Source organism: Pleurodeles waltl, chromosome 12 (assembly GCF_031143425.1).
Source record: "Pleurodeles waltl isolate 20211129_DDA chromosome 12, aPleWal1.hap1.20221129, whole genome shotgun sequence".
In the NCBI taxonomy this organism is placed as follows: Eukaryota; Metazoa; Chordata; class Amphibia; order Caudata; family Salamandridae; genus Pleurodeles; species Pleurodeles waltl.
Window position 1 is genome coordinate 2,216,841 of NC_090451.1, and position 22,844 is coordinate 2,239,684.

Sequence of the window (22,844 nt, forward strand, 5' to 3'; positions counted from 1 at the left end):
CCCTACTTGCTCAAGGAGACATTCTTGCTGAATGCAACAGTGTAATTTGTAACAGGTGCAAGGCTGCCTGGAGTAGGAGAAAACAATGGAACTACTGACTGTAGCGTAAAATGTAATTTTTCTTACCTGACATTCCAACCGATGAAAACGTCAATAACATGGGTCAATCAACGACATGAGATCTGTGGTTTGTGTAAAACTCTGGTGAAGATTATTGGACAGAGATGGCGATGCACCAATGATTATCCATTGAGGAATTAGGAATAAATTAGACAGTTTTGATTTAACCACATGACCCGAGGAGAAATCAGGCATTTATTGGACATTCCACTCCAAGCCATTCTTTGCCATTCTACTGAGCCATTTAGGCCATTTCGTTTGAGACTTTGCCGTTTGTTCGCCCTGTTACTCTAACCCACCCTTTACTTATTCCTTACCTGATACTTACTTCTCCTCTATATGAGGGAAGTTCTTGTTCCTTAGCTATGCCATACTGATACTTTGCCCTGTCCTTTCTTTGCTGATGATGCAAACGACTGATGTCCCGAGGACGAAGACTGACGCTGTTTGCTGATCCGTTGGATGGGTAACTATCTGATGAAAATTGTAATTGTCTGTTTGCCTTTTCTTTCTAGGTACCAACTGCTCTTTGATAGAGGCCATAGTTAGATGTTTTCCAAATTTGTGTTTGCTAAATTGTGTTGCATGAAGCCCAACATGCTGATGCTAATACGAGGTTATTTAAGGTGTTCACTAAAATCTGACGCAAATAGACAAATGACTGAGTTCTTGCTTTGTTGAACCACGCACTACTGAGACTTTGCTAAGTTGCTTCTTAATAATTATGTGTTAATACTGAGTGAATATTCTCTATGCATTGATTAATTGCGTTTCTAATTGCAAATCTGAAGAGTTACTAATGAGATGAATTGCTGATGAGATTAACAGAAATGACTTTAGATTGTAACCAGTAGGGAAATAAATATCCTAACACTTAACTAAATTGGTGTGGTTATTCATGACTGAAAGATCATGGTGTGTTCACTTTATTGACTCTCATTAAAGGTTATTGATTAGCATGCTGATTAGTTATTGCGATTGTTGTTGAGATATTGATCTATTGATTTGTGATGTCAAAAGACATCTCGTACTGGGAAGTCCCCGAACCTGGTCTAAAAGGTTCATCGACCTAGGCGTGTCTCCTTGTAAGTTTACTTATCAAGGCTCTGACGCACCTTCACTAATAAAAAGTAATCTGATCGCTTGCTGCGGAGTCATCGTCAACAAAAACTACCAAAATATTACTTCAATGTATTGTAATTGCGACTGCCTCAGTTTTATGCATTACGTGAGTAGTCGGACAGCAATTTATTTAGCGCAAAAATATTTCTTGTTGGTGCACGTACGTTTTTAAACTGAAGTGTCATAGCTGTAGCGGCAATACTCCCAGTTTAGGTGGTTTTATAAACTAAGTTTTACTTTCTCCTACTTAAAACTTTTTGCAGAACAATGCACATTAAATGGGAAGGCAGTTTTCCTTAATTGTGTACTATTTGCTGCCTAATGTTGACATGTAAGCACACCACCAATAACTGACACCTAGAGACTCAAAAGCGCCATACCAGTACAATATTTGTATGATATTGCACTTTAAATCCACGTACAACTGAATTAAAGCAATCTTAGCTCATTTGAGGGTAGTGTGATAGTACATCACATATGGATAGAACACGTTTGGAAAGTGTAATTTTCATGATTACATTACATTTAACATATAAATTCAAGCTGAAGTAGGGATGGACAACAAGGACGTATAGAGCAAAGCTGAAGACAACAAGTTACGATAACAATCTGTAAATATATGCTCTTTATTATGTTTAGACAACTATCACCTAATAGAACACATTTTGGCTACCATATTTTGTACTCCTGAAACATGGTGTATTGAAGACGAGGTGGCAGAGTGGTTAAGGCGATGGACTGCTAATCCATTGTGCTCTGCACGCGTGGGTTCGAATCCCATCCTCGTCGGTTTATTGTTCCGTCTTTAGTTTTTAGTATGTGGTGGGGCTGGGTTATCCCTATTTTATGTGAAAGTTAAATGACATATCCCATGGTATTTCCGGCAGTACAACGGCTCAGTTTGGAAACACCGCTCAGTTGAGTACTGTGCTTAGGCATTACTGTAAACAGCGCCAGCCGGGTTCTGCTCATGAATCACAAAATCTTTCCTGAGGTGGAGGGTTGGTAAGTTGAGGGACGTAGATAGTTTGATTCCTTATCCTTAAAGAAAGAGAAGCAGCGCGTGCGGGACGCCAATGTAAGGGTTGTCTTCCTACGGACTCTCAGGACTGGCGCTCCCTGACACCTCTCATGCCCCGGGGCCAATCCTGACCTACTGAATGTATCACGTGCCTGCTGCTGTTGGCGTTGACTTTCCTAGGATCACTTCACAGGCTATACACCCTTATTCTCCAACTCCCCTATACAACAGAACATCTCACTTCAGAATGCTTACAGAAACGGGTTTGCACAGGGTAGTGTGGCCGAGCGGTCTAAGGCGCTGGATTAAGGCTCCAGTCTCTTTGGAGGCGTGGGTTCGAATCCCACTGCTGCCAGTATTTTTCAACTCACAAACGTATTTTGTATGCATCAGTGTCTCACTCTCTGCCTTCTGCACCTACGATCCACATAGCGAGAGGTGAGACTATGTAAAGTGGTGACGTATATATATAAGGGTAGCCAGACAGTGGGACCGAGCCTTCTTATTTTAAAAAACCACAACCTAAGGTGACAAGAATTGTATCGGTAAACAAACCAGCTGTCTTGAAGTCTAACTACAGAGGCGACGAGAGGGGTCACTGTGATGCTGAAAGTTCAGTGAGTGTGAACAGTAGAACGCTGTGTGATACGTTTCCTTGCAGTGATGACAGCTCGCGTTTCTAAAGCAGAGAGCAAACATACAATGGGGAAGAAGAATAAATAAGGAAAGCCATATATTATATGCAGACAGTTATTATACTTTGCTTTTCACCTGTAACTCGCTCAACTGTCGGTGAATGCTGCGTTACCCTGCATAGCCAGGTCACCACAGCGGGTGTCCACAGTGTTTGGCCAAGTTACTATAGTTGTGAGCTTGTAGATGTGAGGTAGCGTGGCTGAGCAGGCTAAACTGGCTAGATTTAGACTCCAGTCTCTCTGGACCCATGGGCTTGAATCCCAACACTTTAAGTTTACTTGAACCAAATACTTTTGCAAAAAAGGTTCATGTAATAAATATTCATTAGGGTCGTGGTTGTGAGTATGACACTAATGGATAAAAGTGGGACTAACAATGCTACAATTCCTGAGACTACCACTGCACTAACAGCCTGGGAGAGGTTTGAGCTGGATACAAGATACTTGCATGAGGGAACTAACTCGAAAGGGGAACTATCCACTGATGTTTTCTATCGCTTGCTGAGTGAGTATGTTGACACAATGGATGCAAAAGATTGTTTTGTGTGTACACAGATTCCTGTTTCGGTACAAGAGGGGGTTACCTATCATAGACTGTCATTAACATATGGGATACGTTGTAGTCTGTTACTAACAAGATTCTATAACCAGGAAGAGATTCAATATTTTTACTCAAATCATGATCTTGTGTTTTCTAATGTGCCTATCATAGAGGATGTGAGTGGGGTAGCTAAGTACTATAGCATAAAGTTAGTTAAAGGATTCTTTCAGGCGACATTAACAATTAGTACATCTTATGCACACCACAATAATTTGACATGTTTGCTTACACCTGTAGAGAAAAGCTTTTTAGATCACACGGAAGAGAGAAGAAGGGCATTGAAGGGTAAACTAGAGAAAGGATTACAGCAACGGGCCTTTGCTAGTAGTGACGGTTATAGTGCAATTAGAGAACAAGGGAAGTTAGCTTTAGACGCACTACATGTAGGAAAGCTTTGCATATCCAAGACCAAATCATACTATGACAATGTGTTTGTGGGAATGAGTGAATGTAAGCGTGGGTTTTTGTTTCAGAGTAAATGGACGTTCATGTTAAATGGACAGGATCCAGCAATCCCCGGGATTTATTATATATGTGGACTTAATGCTTATTACCGTCTTCCAAAGGGATAGTATGGGACATGTTATTTGGGGATAGTTTTCCCAAAGATATATCAACTTGAAGATTTGAAAAGGTTACCAAAATTGTCTAAATTACATCGTACTAGACATAAGAAAGAGACTGCTGCTGGTGTAGTAGGAGACATATTTGGAACGATAATTTCTTCAGTGGGAGTTATTATGAACTCCATAAAGATTCAAAAGTTGTCTACTATTGAGGATAACATGCTGACAAACTTTTCAGGGGCTATACTCCTGATGGATACTGAACTTGCTGCGGAGGGGGCTATGACTCTTCAAAACAGGCTTGCTTTAGACATTCTTTTAGTGAAAAATGGCAGAGTTTGTAGATTGCTCAATGGGTGTAATTGTTGCGCTTACATACCAGATAATAGTAATGAGATTAGAAGTATGCTTACTAACTTGACTAGGGATAGTACGGACTTGAAGGATTTGAAAGAACCAGGTGTTTGGAAAAAGGTTGGGAAAGGATTTGCTTCAGTGGGAAATTGGATTAGTAACATTTGGCATGGGATATTGTCTAAAATAATACAGGGGATATTGATTGTTATAGATTGCTTATTTGGATCATGGGTGGCATGTAAAATTAGTAAAAGAATATAATTGAAGATGGCGAAAAATAATAGGAGGAGGGAAGAAAAACAAAGGGAAAAATTATTCAGGGCAAGATCAAAGGGGAAACCAAGAAGGGAAGAGATTGATATGAGGGAATGTTAGTATGTAAAATTAGTAGGGAAGATTTGTGTGATGACAAGAGTCATCAGAGGAGGGATTGCTGGAGTGTTTCTTTTAAAATTAATATTAACATGAAAAGCTTACAATATATTGTGTAATGAAGCTGCATAAAAAATGTGTTAACGTAGAAATAATGCACACGTTTGAAATGTGCCCACGGGGAGTGGCTACCAATGTATACGAAGACTAATGAAAGTTATTAATGCTGAATTAATTATGTACTAAAGTTTTTAATTTGTATTAACATATCAAAATTGGAGTTATGTATTAGGCGTTTGTTCATTAAGCAGTAGGCCTTAGTTTAGCGAAGGTCTGTGCCTAGCTGCCTGGTCTCATATTAAACTGTCTTTTTCTAACGTGCAATGTGCTATTTTCCTGAAGGACATGAAACTGTACTTTCCCAGAAGCTAGAGATGTGTGTAGCTGTAGTAAATTCTTTCTCATGGGACCCTACTTGCTCAAGGAGACATTCTTGCTGAATGCAACAGTGTAATTTGTAACAGGTGCAAGGCTGCCTGGAGTAGGAGAAAACAATGGAACTACTGACTGTAGCGTAAAATGTAACTTTTCTTACCTGACATTCCAACCGATGAAAACGTCAATAACAGGGGCCAATCAACGACATGAGAACTGTGGTTTGTGTAAAACTCTGGTGAAGATTATTGGACAGAGATGGCGATGCACCAATGATTATCCATTGAGGAATTAGGAGTAAATTAGACAGTTTTGATTTAACCACATGACCCGAGGAGAAATCAGGCATTTATTGGACATTCCACTCCAAGCCATTCTTTGCCATTCTACTGAGCCATTTAGGCCATTTAGTTTGAGACTTTGCCGTTTGTTCGCCCTGTTACTCTAAACCACCCTTTACTTATTCCTTACCTGATACTTACTTCTCCTCTATATGAGGGAAGTTCTTGTTCCTTAGCTATGCCATACTGATACTTTGCCCTGTCCTTTCTTTGCTGATGATGCAAACGACTGATGTCCCGAGGACGAAGACTGACGCTGTTTGCTGATCCGTTGGATGGGTAACTATCTGATGAAAATTGTAATTGTCTGTTTGCCTTTTCTTTCTAGGTACCAACTGCTCTTTGATAGAGGCCATAGTTAGATGTTTTCCAAATTTGTGTTTGCTAAATTGTTTTGTATGAAGCCCAACATGCTGATGCTAATACGAGGTTATTTAAGGTGTTCACTAAAATCTGACGCAAATAGACAAATGACTGAGTTCTTGCTTTGTTGAACCATGCACTACTGAGACTTTGCTAAGTTGCTTCTTAATAATTATGTGTTAATACTGAGTGAATATTCTCTATGCATTGATTAATTGCGTTTCTAATTGCAAATCTGAAGAGTTACTAATGAGATGAATTGCTGATGAGATTAACAGAAATGACTTTAGATTGTAACCAGTAGGGAAATAAATATCCTAACACTTAACTAAATTGGTGTGGTTATTCATGACTGAAAGATCATGGTGTGTTCACTTTATTAACTCTCATTAAAGGTTATTGATTAGCATGCTGATTATTTATTGCGATTGTTGTTGAGATATTGATCTATTGATTTGTGATGCCAAAAGACATCTCGTACTGGGAAGTCCCCGAACCTGGTCTAAAAGGTTCATCGACCTAGGCGTGTCTCCTTGTAAGTTTACTTATCAAGGCTCCGACGCGCCTTCACTAATAAAAAGTAATCTGATCGCTTGCTGCGGAGTCATCGTCAACAAAAACTACCAAAATATTACTTCAATGTATTGTAATTACGACTGCCTCAGTTTTATGCATTACGTGAGTAGTCGGACAGCAATTTATTTAGCGCAAAAATATTTCTTGTTGATGCACGTACGTTTTTAAACTGAAGTGTCATAGCTGTAGCGGCAATACTCCCAGTTTAGGTGGTTTTATAAACTAAGTTTTACTTTCTCCTACTTAAAACCTTTTGCAGAACAATGCACATTAAATGGGAAGGCAGTTTTCCTTAATTGTGTACTATTTGCAGCCTAATGTTGACATGTAAGCACACCACCAATAACTGACACCTAGAGACACGAAAGCGCCATACCAGTACAATATTTGTATGATATTGCACTTTAAATCCACGTACAACTGAATTAAAGCAATCTTAGCTCATTTGAGGGTAGTGTGATAGTACATCACATATGGATAAAACACGTTTGGAAAGTGTAATAATCATGATTACATTACATTTAACATATAAATTCAAGCTGAAGTAGGGATGGACAACAAGGTCGTATAGAGCAAAGCTGAAGACAACAAGTTACCATAACAATCTGTAAATATATGCTCTTTATTATGTTTAGACAACTATCACCTAATAGAACACATTTTGGCTACCATATTTTGTACTCCTGAAACATGTTGTTTTGAAGACGAGGTGGCAGAGTGGTTAAGGCAATGGACTGCTAATCCATTGTGCTCTGCACGTGTGGGTTCGAATCCCATCCTCGTCGGTTTATTGTTCTGTTTTTAGTATGTGGTAGGGCTGGGTTAACCCTAATTTATGTGAAAATTAAATGACATATCCCATGGTATTTCCGGCAGTACAACGGCTCAGTTTGGAAACACCGCTCAGTTGAGTACTGTGCTTAGGCATTACTGTAAACAGCGCCAGCCGGGTTCTGCTCATGAATCATAAAATCTTTCCTGAGGCGGAGGGTTGGTAAGTTGAGGGACGTAGATAGTTTGATTCCTTATCCTTAAAGAAAGAGAAGCAGCGCGTGCGGGACGCCAATGTAAGGGTTGTCTTCCTACGGACTCTCAGGACTGGCACTCCCTGACACCTCCCATGGCCCGGGGCCAATCCTGACCTACTGAATGTATCACGTGCCTGCTTCTGTTGGCGTTGAATTTCCTAGGATCACTTCACAGGCTATACACCCTTATTCTCCAACTCCCCTATACAACAGAACATCTCACTTCAGAAAGCTTACAGAAACAGGTTTGCACAGGGTAGTGTGGCCGAGCGGTCTAAGGCGCTGGATTAAGGCTCCAGTCTCTTTGGAGGCGTGGGTTCGAATCCCACCGCTGCCTGTATTTTTCAACTCACAAACGTATTTTGTCTGCATCAGTGTCTCACTCTCTGCCTTCTGCACCTACGATCCACATAGCGAGAGGTGAGACTATGTAAAGTGGTGACGTAAATATATAAGGGTAGCCAGACAGTGGGACCGAGCCTTCTTATTTTAAAAAACCACAACCTAAGGTGACAAGAATTGTACCGGTAAACAAACCAGCTGTCTTGAAGTCTAGCTATAGAGGCGACGGGAGGGGTCACTGTGATGCTGAAAGTTCAGTGAGTGTAAACAGTAGAACGCTGTGTGATAAGTTTCCTTGCAGTGATGACAGCTCGCGTTCCTAAAGCAGAGAGCAAACATACAATGGGGAAGAAGAATAAATAAGGAAAGACATATATTATATGCAGACAGTTATTATACTTTGCTTTTCACCTGTAACTCGCTCACTGTCGGTGAATGCTGCGTTACCCTGCATAGCCAGGTCACCACAGCGGGTGTCCACAGTGTTTGGCCAAGTTACTATAGTTGTGAGCTTGTAGATGTGAGGTAGTGTGGCTGAGCAGGCTAAACTGGCTAGATCTAGGCTCCAGTCTCTCTGGAGCCGTGGGCTTGAATCCCATCACTTTAAGTTTACTTGAACCAAATACTTTTGCCAAAAAGGTTCATGTAATAAATATTCATTAGGGTCGTGGTTGTGAGTATGACACTAATGGATAAAAGTGGACTAACAATGCTACAATTCCTGAGACTACCACTGCACTAACAGCCTGGGAGAGGTTTGAGCTAGATACAAGATACTTGCATGAGGGAACTAACTCGAAAGGGGAACTATCCACTGATGTTTTCTATCGCTTGCTGAGTGAGTATGTTGACACAATGGATGCAAAAGATTGTTTTGTGTGTACACAGATTCCTGTTTCGGTACAAGAGGGGGTTACCTATCATAGACTGTCATTAACATATGGGATACGTTGTAGTCTGTTACTAACAAGATTCTATAACCAGGAAGAGATTCAATATTTTTACTCAAATCATGATCTTGTGTTTTCTAATGTGCCTATCATAGAGGATGTGAGTGGGGTAGCTAAGTACTATAGCATAAAGTTAGTTAAAGGATTCTTTCAGGCAACATTAACAATTAGTACATCTTATGCACACCACAATAATTTGACATGTTTGCTACACCTGTAGAGAAAAGCTTTTTAGATCACACGGAAGAGAGAAGAAGGGCATTGAAGGGTAAACTAGAGAAAGGATTACAGCAACGGGCCTTTGCTAGTAGTGACGGTTATAGTGCAATTAGAGAACAAGGGAAGTTAGCTTTAGACGCACTACATGTAGGAAAGCTTTGCATATCCAAGACCAAATCATACTATGACAATGTGTTTGTGGGAATGAGTGAATGTAAGCGTGTGATTTTGTTTCAGAGTAAATGGACGTTCATGTTAAATGGACAGGATCCAGCAATCCCCGGGATTTATTATATATGTGGACTTAATGCTTATTACCGTCTTCCAAAGGGATAGTATGGGACATGTTATTTGTGGATAGTTTTCCCAAAGATATATCAACTTGACGATTTGAAAAGGTTACCAAAATTGTCTGAATTACATCGTACTAGACATAAGAAAGAGACTGCTGCTGGTGTAGTAGGAGACATATTTGGGACGATAATTTCTTCAGTGGGAGTTATTATGAACTCCATAAAGATTCAAAAGTTGTCTACTATTGAGGATAATATGCTGACAAACTTTTCAGGGGCTATACTCCTGATGGATACTGAACTTGCTGCGGAGGGGGCTATGACTCTTCAAAACAAGCTTGCTTTAGACATTCTTTTAGTGAAAAATGGCAGAGTTTGTAGATTGCTCAATGGGTGTAATTGTTGCGCTTACATACCAGATAATAGTAATGAGATTAGAAGTATGCTTACTAACTTGACTAGGGATAGTACGGACTTGAAGGATTTGAAAGAACCAGGTGTTTGGAAAAAGGTTGGGAAAGGATTTGCTTCAGTGGGAAATTGGATTAGTAACATTTGGCATGGGATATTGTCTAAAATAATACAGGGGATATTGATTGTTATAGATTGCTTATTTGGATCAAGGGTGGCATGTAAAATTAGTAAAAGAATAAAATTGAAGATGGCGAAAAATAATAGGAGGAGGGAAGAAAAACAAAGGGAAAAATTATTCAGGGCAAGATCAAAGGTGAAACCAAGAAGGGAAGAGATTGATATGAGGGAATTTTAGTATGTAAAATTAGTAGGGAAGATTTGTGTGATGACAAGAGTCATCAGAGGAGGGATTGCTGGAGTGTGTCTTTTAAAATTAATATTAAAATGAAAAGCTTACAATATATTGTGTAATGAAGCTGCATAAAAAATGTGTTAACGTAGAAATAATGCACACGTTTGAAATGTGCCCACGGGGAGTGGCTACCAATGTATACGAAGACTAATGAAAGTTATTAATGCTGAATTAATTATGTACTAATGTTTTTAATTTGTATTAACGTATCAAAATTGGAGTTATGTATTAGGAGTTTGTTCATTAAGCAGTAGGCCTTAGTTTAGCGAAGGTCTGTGCCTAGCTGCCTGGTCTCATATCAAACTGTCTTTTTCTAACGTACAATGTGCTATTTTCCTGAAGGACATGAAACTGTACTTTCCCAGAAGCTAGTGATGTGTGTAGCTGTAGTAAATTCTTTCTCATGGGAACCTACTTGCTCAAGGAGACATTCTTGCTGAATGCAACAGTGTAATTTGTAACAGGTGCAAGGCTGCCTGGAGTAGGAGAAAACAATGGAACTACTGACTGTAGCGTAAAATGTAACTTTTCTTACCTGTCATTCCAACCGATGAAAACGTCAATAACATGGGCCAATCAACGACATGAGAACTGTGGTTTGTGTAAAACTCTGGTGAAGATTATTGGACAGAGATGGCGATGCACCAATGATTATCCATTGAGGAATTAGGAGTAAATTAGACAGCTTTGATTTAACCACATGACCCGAGGAGAAATCAGGCATTTATTGGACATTCCACTCCAAGCCATTCTTTGCCATTCTACTGAGCCATTTAGGCCATTTAGTTTGAGACTTTGCCGTTTGTTCGCCCTGTTACTCTAAACCACCCTTTACTTATTCCTTACCTGATACTTACTTCTCCTCTATATGAGGGAAGTTCTTGTTCCTTAGCTATGCCATACTGATACTTTGCCCTGTCCTTTCTTTGCTGATGATGCAAACGACTGATGTCCCGAGGACGAAGACTGACGCTGTTTGCTGATCCGTTGGATGGGTAACTATCTGATGAAAATTGTAATTGTCTGTTTGCCTTTTCTTTCTAGGTACCAACTGCTCTTTGATAGAGGCCATAGTTAGATGTTTTCCAAATTTGTGTTTGCTAAATTGTTTTGCATGAAGCCCAACATGCTGATGCTAATACGAGGTTATTTAAGGTGTTCACTAAAATCTGACGCAAATAGACAAATGACTGAGTTCTTGCTTTGTTGAACCATGCACTACTGAGACTTTGCTAAGTTGCTTCTTAATAATTATGTGTTAATACTGAGTGAATATTCTCTATGCATTGATTAATTGCGTTTCTAATTGCAAATCTGAAGAGTTACTAATGAGATGAATTGCTGATGAGATTAGCAGAAATGACTTTAGATTGTAACCAGTAGGGAAATAAATATACTAACACTTAACTAAATTGGGGTGGTTATTCATGACTGAAATATCATGGTGTGTTCACTTTATTGACTCTCATTAAAGGTTATTGATTAGCATGCTGATTAGTTATTGCGATTGTTGTTGAGATATTGATCTATTGATTTGTGATGCCAAAAGACATCTCGTACTGGGAAGTCCCCGAACCTGGTCTAAAAGGTTCATCGACCTAGGCGTGTCTCCTTGTAAGTTTACTTATCAAGGCTCTGACGCACCTTCACTAATAAAAAGTAATCTGATTGCTTGCTGCGGAGTCATCGTCAACAAAAACTACCAAAATATTACTTCAATGTATTGTAATTACGACTGCCTCAGTTTTATGCATTACGTGAGTAGTCGGACAGCAATTTATTTAGCGCAAAAACATTTCTTGTTGATGCACGTACGTTTTTAAACTGAAGTGTCATAGCTGTAGCGGCAATACTCCCAGTTTAGGTGGTTTTATAAACTAAGTTTTACTTTCTCCTACTTAAAACTTTTTGCAGAACAATGCACATTAAATGGGAAGGCAGTTTTCCTTAATTGTGTACTATTTGCTGCCTAATGTTGACATGTAAGCACACCACCAATAACTGACACCTAGAGACTCGAAAGCGCCATACCAGTACAATATTTGTATGATATTGCACTTTAAATCCACGTACAACTGAATTAAAGCAATCTTAGCTCATTTGAGGGTAGTGTGATAGTACATCACATATGGCTAGAACACATTTGGAAAGTGTAATTTTCATGATTACATTACATTTAACATATAAATTCAAGCTGAAGTAGGGATGGACAACAAGGTCGTATAGAGCAAAGCTGAAGACAGCAAGTTCCCATAACAATCTGTAAATATATGCTCTTTATTATGTTTAGACAACTATCACCTAATAGAACACATTTTGGCTACCATATTTTGTACTCCTGAAACATGGTGTTTCGAAGACGAGGTGGCCGAGTGGTTAAGGCGATGGACTGCTAATCCATTGTGCTCTGCACGCGTGGGTTCGAATCCCATCCTCGTCAGTTTATTGTTCCGTCTTTAGTATGTGGTAGGGCTGGGTTAACCCTATTTTATGTGAAAGTTAAATGACATATCCCATGGTATTTCCGGCAGTACAACGGCTCAGTTTGGAAACACCACTCAGTTGAGTACTGTGCTTAGGCATTACTGTAAACAGCGCCAGCCGGGTTCTACTCATGAATCACAAAATCTTTCCTGAGACGGAGGGTTGGTAAGTTGAGGGACGTAGATAATTTGATTCCTTATCCTTAAAGAAAGAGAAGCAGCGCGTGCGGGACGCCAATGTAAGGGTTGTCTTCCTACGGACTCTCAGGACTGGCGCTCCCTGACACCTCCCATGGCCCGGGGCCAATCCTGACCTACTGAATGTATCACGTGCCTGCTGCTGTTGGCGTTGACTTTCCTAGGATCACTTCACAGGCTATACACCCTTATTCTCCAACTCCCCTATACAACAGAACATATCACTTCAGAAAGCTTACAGAAACAGGTTTGCACAGGGTAGTGTGGCCGAGCGGTCTAAGGTGCTGGATTAAGGCTCCGGTCTCTTTGGAGGCGTGGGTTCGAATCCCACTGCTGCCAGCATTTTTCAACTCACAAACGTATTTTGTCTGCATCAGTGTCTCACTCTCTGCCTTCTGCACCTACGATCCACATAGCGAGAGGTAAGACTATGTAAAGTGGTGACGTATATATATAAGGGTAGCCAGACAGTGGGACCGAGCCTTCTTAATTTAAAAAACCACAACCTAAGGTGACAAGAATTGTATCGGTAAACAAACCAGCTGTCTTGAAGTCTAACTATAGAGGCGACGAGAGGGGTCACTGTGATGCTGAAAGTTCAGTGAGTGTAAACAGTAGAACGCTGTGTGATACGTTTCCTTGTAGTGATGACAGCTCGCGTTTCTAAAGCAGAGAGCAAACATACAATGGGGAAGAAGAATAAATAAGGAAAGACATATATTATATGAAGACAGTTATTATACTTTGCTTTTCACCTGTAACTCGCTCAACTGTCGGTGAATGCTGCGTTACCCCGCATAGCCAGGTCACCACAGCGGGTGTCCACAGTGTTTGGCCAAGTTACTATAGTTGTGAGCTTGTAGATGTGAGGTAGCGTGGCTGAGCAGGCTAAACTGGCTAGATTTAGGCTCCAGTCTCTCTGGAGCTGTGGGCTTGAATCCCAACACTTTAAGTTTACTTGAACCAAATACTTTTGCAAAAAAGGTTCATGTAATAAATATTCATTAGGGTCGTGGTTGTGAGTATGACACTAATGGATAAAAGTGCGACTAACAATGCTACAATTCCTGAGACTACCACTGCACTAACAGCCTGGGAGAGGTTTGAGCTGGATACAAGATACTTGCATGAGGGAACTAACTCGAAAGGGGAGCTATCCACTGTTGAATTCTATCGCTTGCTGAGTGAGTATGTTGACACAATGGATGCAAAAGATTGTTTTGTGTGTACACAGATTCCTGTTTCGGTACAAGAGGGGGTTACCTATCATAGACTGTCATTAACATATGGGATACGTTGTAGTCTGTTACTAACAAGATTCTATAACCAGGAAGAGATTCAATATTTTTACTCAAATCATGATCTTGTGTTTTCTAATGTGCCTATCATAGAGGATGTGAGTGGGGTAGCTAAGTACTATAGCATAAAGTTAGTTAAAGGATTCTTTCAGGCAACATTAACAATTAGTACATCTTATGCACACCACAATAATTTGACATGTTTGCTTACACCTGTAGAGAAAAGCTTTTTAGATCACACGGAAGAGAGAAGAAGGGCATTGAAGGGTAAACTAGAGAAAGGATTACAGCAACGGGCCTTTGCTAGTAGTGACGGTTATAGTGCAATTAGAGAACAAGGGAAGTTAGCTTTAGACGCACTACATGTAGGAAAGCTTTGCATATCCAAGACCAAATCATACTATGACAATGTGTTTGTAGGAATGAGTGAATGTAAGCGTGTGTTTTTGTTTCAGAGTAAATGGACATTCATGTTAAATAGACAGGATCCAGCAATCCCCGGGATTTATTATATATGTGGACCTAATGCTTATTACCGTCTTCCAAAGGGATAGGATGGGACATGTTATTTGGGGATAGTTTTCCCAAAGATATATCAACTTGACGATTTGAAAAGGTTACCAAAATTGTCTGAATTACATCGTACTAGACTTAAGAAAGAGACTGCTGCTGGTGTAGTAGGAGACATATTTGGGACGATAATTTCTTCAGTGGGAGTTATTATGAACTCCATAAAGATTCAAAAGTTGTCTACTATTGAGGATAACATGCTGACAAACTTTTCAGGGGCTATACTCCTGATGGATACTGAACATGCTGCGGAGGGGGCTATGACTCTTCAAAACAGGCTTGCTTTAGACATTCTTTTAGTGAAAAATGGCAGAGTTTGTAGATTGCTCAATGGGTGTAATTGTTGCGCTTACATACCAGATAATAGTAATGAGATTAGAAGTATGCTTACTAACTTGACTAGGGATAGTACGGACTTGAAGGATTTGAAAGAACCAGGTGTTTGGAAAAAGGTTGGGAAAGGATTTGCTTCAGTGGGAAATTGGATTAGTAACATTTGGCATGGGATATTGTCTAAAATAATACAGGGGATATTGATTGTTATAGATTGCTTATTTGGATCATGGGTGGCATGTAAAATTAGTAAAAGAATAAAATTGAAGATGGTGAAAAATAATAGGAGGAGGGAAGAAAAACAAAGGGAAAAATGATTCAGGGCAAGATCAAAGGGGAAACCAAGAAGGGAAGAGATTGATATGAGGGAATTTTAGTATGTAAAATTAGTAGGGAAGATTTGTGTGATGACAAGAGTCATCAGAGGAGGGATTGCTGGAGTGTGTCTTTTAAAATTAATATTAACATGAAAAGCTTACAATATATTGTGTAATGAAGCTGCATAAAAAATGTGTTAACGTAAAAATAATGCACACGTTTGAAATGTGCCCACGGGGAGTGGCTACCAATGTATACGAAGACTAATGAAAGTTATTAATGCTGAATTAATTATGTACTAATGTTTTTAATTTGTATTAACATATCAAAATTGGAGTTATGTATTAGGAGTTTGTTCATTAAGCAGTAGGCCTTAGTTTAGCGAAGGTCTGTGCCTAGCTGCCTGGTCTCATATTAAACTGTCTTTTTCTAACGTGCAATGTGCTATTTTGCTGAAGGACATGAAACTGTACTTTCCCAAAAGCTAGAGATGTGTGTAGCTGTAGTAAATTCTTTCTCATGGGACCCTACTTGCTCAAGGAGACATTCTTGCTGAATGCAACAGTGTAATTTGTAACAGGTGCAAGGCTGCCTGGAGTAGGAGAAAACAATGGAACTACTGACTGTAGCGTAAAATGTAACTTTTCTTACCTGACATTCCAACCGATGAAAACGTCAATAACATCGGCCAATCAACGACATGAGAACTGTGGTTTGTGTAAAACTCTGGTGAAGATTATTGGACAGAGATGGCGATGCACCAATGATTATCCATTGAGGAATTAGGAGTAAATTAGACAGTTTTGATTTAACCACATGACCCGAGGAGAAATCAGGCATTTATTGGACATTCCACTCCAAGCCATTCTTTGAGATTCTACTGAGCCATTTAGGCCATTTCGTTTGAGACTTTGCCGTTTGTTCGCCCTGTTACTCTAAACCACCCTTTACTTATTCCTTACCTGATACTTACTTCTCCTCTATATGAGAGAAGTTCTTGTTCCTTAGCTATGCCATACTGATACTTCGCCCTGTCCTTTCTTTGCTGATGATGCAAACGACTGATGTCCTGAGGACGAAGACTGACGATGTTTGCTGATCCGTTGGATGGGTAACTATCTGATGAAAATTGTAATTGTCTGTTTGCCTTTTCTTTCTAGGTACCAACGCTCTTTGATAGAGGCCATAGTTAGATGTTTTCCAAATTTGTGTTTGCTAAATTGTTTTGCATGAAGCCCAACATGCTGATGCTAATACGAGGTTATTTAAGGTGTTCACTAAAATCTGACGCAAATAGACAAATGACTGAGTTCTTGCTTTGTTGAACCATGCACTACTGAGACTTTGCTAAGTTGCTTCTTAATAATTATGTGTTAATACTGAGTGAATATTCTCTATGCATTGATTAATTGCGTTTCTAATTGCAAATCTGAAGAGTTACTAATGCGATGAATTGCTGATGAGATTAACAGAAATGACTTTAGATTGTAACCAGTAGGGAAATAAATATCCTAACACTTATCTAAATTGGTGTGGTTATTCATGACTGAAATATCATGGTGTGTTCACTTTATTGACTCTCATTAAAGGTTATTGATTAGCATGCTGATTAGTTATTGCGATTGTTGTTGAGATATTGATCTATTGATTTGTGATGCCAAAAGACATCTCGTACTAGGAAGTCCCCGAACCTGGTCTAAAAGGTTCATCGACCTAGGCGTGTCTCCTTGTAAGTTTACTTATCAAGGCTCTGACGCGCCTTCACTAATAAAAAGTAATCTGATCGCTTGCTGCGGAGTCATCGTCAACAAAAACTACCAAAATATTACTTCAATGTATTGTAATTACGACTGCCTCAGTTTTATGCATTACGTGAGTAGTCGGACAGCAATTTATTTAGCGCAAAAATATTTCTTGTTGATGCACGTACGTTTTTAAACTGAAGTGTCATAGCTGTAGCGGCAATACTCCCAGTTTAGGTGGTTTTATAAACTAAGTTTTACTTTCTCCTACTTAAAACATTTTGCAGAACTATGCACATTAAATGGGAAAGCAGTTTTCCTTAATTGTGTACTATTTGCTGCCTAATGTTGACATGTAAGCACACCACCAATAACTGACACCTAGAGACTCGAAAGTGCCATACCATTACAATATTTGTATGATATTGCACTTTAAATCCACGTACAACTGAATTAAAGCAATCTTAGCTCATTTGAGGGTAGTGTGATAGTACATCACATATGGATAGAACACGTTTGGAAAGTGTAATTTTCATGATTACATTACATTTAACATATAAATTCAAGCTGAAGTAGGGATGGACAACAAGGTCGTATAGAGCAAAGCTGAAGACAACAAGTTACCATAACAATCTGTAAATATATGCTCTTTATTATGTTTAGACAACTATCACCTAATAGAACACATTTTGGCTACCATATTTTGTACTCCTGAAACATGGTGTTTTGAAAACAAGGTGGCCGAGTGGTTAGGGCGATGGACTGCTAATACATTGTGCTCTGCACGCGTGGGTTCGAATTCCATCCTCGTCGGTTTAGTTCCGTCTTTAGTTTTTAGTATGTGGTAGGGCTGGGTTAACCCTATTTTATGTGAAAGTTAAATGACATATCCCATGGTATTTCCGGCAGTACAACGGCTCAGTTTGGAAACACCGCTCAGTTGAGTACTGTGCTTAGGCATTACTGTAAACAGCGCCAGCCGGGTTCTGCTCATGAATCACAAAATCTTTCCTGAGGCGGAGGGTTGGTAAGTTGAGGGACGTCGATAGTTTGATTCCTTATCCTTAAAGAAAGAGAACCAGCGCGTGCGGGACGCCAATGTAAGGGTTGTCTTCCTAAGGACTCTCAGGACTGGCGCTCCCTGACACCTCCCATGGCCCGGGGCCAATCCTGACCTACTGAATGTATCACGTGCCTGCTGCTGTTGGCGTTGACTTTCCTAGGATCACTTCACAGGCAATACACCCTTATTCTTCAACTCCCCTATACAACAGGACATCTCACTTCAGAAAGCTTACAGAAAGATGTTTGCACAGGGTAGTGTGGCCGAGCGGTCTAAGGTGCTGGATTAAGGCTCCAGTCTCTTTGGAGGCGTGGGTTCGAAACCCACTGCTGCCAGTATTTTTCAACTCACAAACGTATTTTGTCTGCATCAGTGTCTCACTCTCTGCCTTCTGCACCTACGATCCACATAGCGAGAGGTGAGACTATGTAAAGTGGTGACGTATATATATAAGGGTAGCCAGACAGTGGGACCGAGCCTTCTTATTTTAAAAAACCACAACCTAAGGTGACAAGAATTGTATCGGTAAATAAACCAGCTGTCTTGAAGTCTAACTATAGAGGCGACAAGAGGGGTCACTGTGATGCTGATAGTTCAGTGAGTGTAAACAGTAGAACGCTGTGTCATACGTTTCCTTGCAGTGATGACAGCTCGCGTTTCTAAAGCAGAGAGCAAACATACAATGGGGAAGAAGAATAAATAAGGAAAGACATATATTATATGCAGACAGTTATTATACTTTGCTTTTCACCTGTAACTCGCTCAACTGTCGATGAATGCTGCGTTACCCTGCATAGCCAGGTCACCACAGCGGGTGTCCACAGTGTTTGACCAAGTTACTATAGTTGTTAGCTTGTAGATGTGAGGTAGCGTGGCTGAGCAGGCTAAACTGGCTAGACTTAGGCCCCAGTCTCTCTGGAGCCGTGGGCTTGAATCCCAACACTTTAAGTTTACTTGAACCAAATACTTTTGCAAAAAAGGTACATGTAATAAATATTCATTAGGGTCGTGGTTGTGAGTATGACACTAATGGATAAAAGTGGGACTAACAATGCTACAATTCCTGAGACTACCACTGCACTAACAGCCTGGGAGATGTTTGAGCTGGATACAAGATACTTGCATGAGGGAACTAACTCGAAAGGGGAACTATCCACTGATGTTTTCTATCGCTTGCTGAGTGAGTATGTTGACACAATGGATGCAAAAGATTGTTTTGTGTGTACACAGATTCCTGTTTCGGTACAAGAAGGGGTTACCTATCATAGACTGTCATTAACATATGGGATACGTTGTAGTCTGTTACTAACAAGATTCTATAACCAGGAAGAGATTCAATATTTTTACTCAAATCATGATCTTGTGTTTTCTAATGTGCCTATCATAGAGGATGTGAGTGGGGTAGCTAAGTACTATAGCATAAAGTTAGTTAAAGGATTCTTTCAGGCGACATTAACAATTAGTACATCTTATGCACACCACAATAATTTGACATGTTTGCTTACACCTGTAGAGAAAAGCTTTTTAGATCACACGGAAGAGAGAAGAAGGGCATTGAAGGGTAAACTAGAGAAAGGATTACACCAACTGGCCTTTGCTAGTAGTGACGGTTATAGTGCAATTAGAGAACAAGGGAAGTTAGCTTTAGACGCACTACATGTAGGAAAGCTTTGCATATCCAAGACCAAATCATACTATGACAATGTGTTTGTGGGAATGAGTGAATGTAAGCGTGTGTTTTTGTTTCAGAGTAAATGGACGTTCATGTTAAATGGACAGGATCCAGCAATCCCCGGGATTTATTATATATGTGGACTTAATGCTTATTACCGTCTTCCAAAGGGATAGTATGGGACATGTTATTTGGGGATAGTTTTCCCAAAGATATATCAACTTGACGATTTGAAAAGGTTACCAAAATTGTCTGAATTACATTGTACTAGACATAAGAAAGAGACTGCTGCTGGTGTAGTAGGAGACATATTTGGGACGATAATTTCTTCAGTGGGAGTTATTATGAACTCCATAAAGATTCAAAAGTTGTCTACTATTGAGGATAACATGCTGACAAACTTTTCAGGGGCTATACTCCTGATGGATACTGAACTTGCTGCGGAGGGGGCTATGACTCTTCAAAACAGGCTTGCTTTAGACATTCTTTTAGCGAAAAATGGCAGAGTTTGTAGATTGCTCAATGGGTGTCATTGTTGCGCTTTCATACCAGATAATAGTAATGAGATTAGAAGTATGCTTACTAACTTGACTAGGGATAGTACGGACTTGAAGGATTTGAAAGAACCAAGTGTTTGGAAAAAGGTTGGGAAAGGATTTGCTTCAGTGGGAAATTGGATTAGTAACATTTGGCATGGGATATTGTCTAAAATAATACAGGGGATATTGATTGTTATAGATTGCTTATTTGGATCATGGGTGGCATGTAAAATTAGTAAAAGAATAAAATTGAAGATGGCGAAAAATAATAGGAGGAGGGAAGAAAAACAAAGGGAAAAATTATTCAGGGCAAGATCAAAGGGGAAACCAAGAAGGGAAGAGATTGATATGAGGGAATTTTAGTATGTAAAATTAGTAGGGAAGATTTGTGTGATGACAAGAGTCATCAGAGGAGGGATTGCTGGAGTGTGTCTTTTAAAATTAATATTAGCATGAAAAGCTTACAATATATTGTGTAATGAAGCTGCATAAAAAATGTGTTAACGTAGAAATAATGCACACGTTTGAAATGTGCCCACGGGGAGTGGCTACCAATGTATACGAAGACTAATGAAAGTTATTAATGCTGAATTAATTATGTACTAATGTTTTTAATTTGTATTAACATATCAAAATTGGAGTTATGTATTAGGAGTTTGTTCATTAAGCAGTAGGCCTTAGTTTAGCGAAGGTCTGTGCCTAGCTGCCTGGTCTCATATTAAACTGTCTTTTTCTAACGTGCAATGTGCTATTTTCCTGAAGGACATGAAACTGTACTTTCCCAGAAGCTAGAGATGTGTGTAGCTGTAGTAAATTCTTTCTCGTGGGACCCTACTTGCTCAAGGAGACATTCTTGCTGAATGCAACAATGTAATTTGTAACAGGTGCAAGGCTGCCTGGAGTAGGAGAAAACAATGGAACTACTGACTGTAGCGTAAAATGTAACTTTTCTCACCTGACATTCCAACGGATGAAAACGTCAATAACATGGGCCAATCAACGACATGAGAACTGTGGTTTGTGTAAAACTCTGGTGAAGATTATTGGACAGAGATGGCGATGCACCAATGATTATCCATTGAGGAATTAGGAGTAAATTAGACAGTTTTGATTTAACCACATGACCCGAGGAGAAATCAGGCATTTATTGGACATTCCACTCCAAGCCATTCTTTGCCATTCTACTGAGCCATTTAGGCCATTTCGTTTGAGACTTTGCCGTTTGTTCGCCCTGTTACTCTAAACCACCCTTTACTTATTCCTTACCTGATACTTACTTCTCCTCTATATGAGGGAAGTTCTTGTTCCTTAGCTATGCCATACTGATACTTTGCCCTGTCCTTTCTTTGCTGATGATGCAAACGACTGATGTCCCGAGGACGAAGACTGACGCTGTTTGCTGATCCATTGGATGGGTAACTATCTGATGAAAATTGTAATTGTCTGTTTGCCTTCTCTTTCTAGGTACCAACGCTCTTTGATAGAGGCCATAGTTAGATGTTTTCCAAATTTGTGTTTGCTTAATTGTTTTGCATGAAGCCCAACATGCTGATGCTAATACGAGGTTATTTAAGGTGTTCACTAAAATCTGACGCAAATAGACAAATGACTGAGTTCTTGCTTTGTTGAACCATGCACTACTGAGACTTTGCTAAGTTGCTTCTTAATAATTATGTGTTAATACTGAGTGAATATTCTCTATGCATTGATTAATTGCGTTTCTAATTGCAAATCTGAAGAGTTACTAATGAGATGAATTGCTGATGAGATTAACAGAAATGACTTTAGATTGTAACCAGTAGGGAAATAAATATCCTAACACTTAACTAAATTGGTGTGGTTATTCATGACTGAAAGATCATGGTGTGTTCTCTTTATTTACTCTCATTAAAGGTTATTGATTAGCATGCTGATTAGTTATTGCAATTGTTGTTGAGATATTGATCTATTGATTTGTGATGCCAAAAGACATCTCGTACTGGGAAGTCCCCGAACCTGGTCTAAAAGGTTCATCGACCTAGGCGTGTCTCCTTGTAAGTTTACTTATCAAGGCTCTGACGCGCCTTCACTAATAAAAAGTAATCTGATCGCTTGCTGCGGAGTCATCGTCAACAAAAACTACCAAAATATTACTTCAATGTATTGTAATTACGACTGCCTCAGTTTTATGCATTACGTGAGTAGTCGGACAGCAATTTATTTAGCGCAAAAAATATTTCTTGTTGAGGCACGTACGTTTTTAAACTGAAGTGTCATAGCTGTAGCGGCAATACTCCCAGTTTAGGTGGTTTTATAAACTAAGTTTTACTTTCTCCTACTTAAAACTTTTTGCAAAACAATGCACATTAAATGGGAAAGCAGTTTTCCTTAATTGTGTACTATTTGCTGCCTAATGTTGACA

The 22,844-nt window shown here is 39.5% G+C and overlaps 7 non-coding genes across 7 annotated transcripts; all 7 read left to right on the top strand.

The window, feature by feature from the left end:
• Positions 1-1,949: 1,949 nt before the first annotated feature.
• On the top strand, positions 1,950-2,031 carry TRNAS-GCU (transfer RNA serine (anticodon GCU)). The gene has a single exon. It is a non-coding gene; the product is annotated as a tRNA-Ser (tRNA).
• A 505-nt stretch (positions 2,032-2,536) lies between these two features.
• On the top strand, positions 2,537-2,618 carry TRNAL-AAG (transfer RNA leucine (anticodon AAG)). Its single transcript has one exon. It is a non-coding gene; the product is annotated as a tRNA-Leu (tRNA).
• A 4,654-nt stretch (positions 2,619-7,272) lies between these two features.
• TRNAS-GCU (transfer RNA serine (anticodon GCU)) lies at positions 7,273-7,354 on the top strand. The gene has a single exon. It is a non-coding gene; the product is annotated as a tRNA-Ser (tRNA).
• Positions 7,355-7,852: 498 nt separating this feature from the next.
• On the top strand, positions 7,853-7,934 carry TRNAL-AAG (transfer RNA leucine (anticodon AAG)). Its single transcript has one exon. It is a non-coding gene; the product is annotated as a tRNA-Leu (tRNA).
• A 4,651-nt stretch (positions 7,935-12,585) lies between these two features.
• TRNAS-GCU (transfer RNA serine (anticodon GCU)) lies at positions 12,586-12,667 on the top strand. The gene has a single exon. It is a non-coding gene; the product is annotated as a tRNA-Ser (tRNA).
• A 498-nt stretch (positions 12,668-13,165) lies between these two features.
• Positions 13,166-13,247, top strand: TRNAL-AAG (transfer RNA leucine (anticodon AAG)). The gene has a single exon. It is a non-coding gene; the product is annotated as a tRNA-Leu (tRNA).
• Positions 13,248-18,485: 5,238 nt separating this feature from the next.
• Positions 18,486-18,567, top strand: TRNAL-AAG (transfer RNA leucine (anticodon AAG)). The gene has a single exon. It is a non-coding gene; the product is annotated as a tRNA-Leu (tRNA).
• Positions 18,568-22,844: the final 4,277 nt, after the last annotated feature.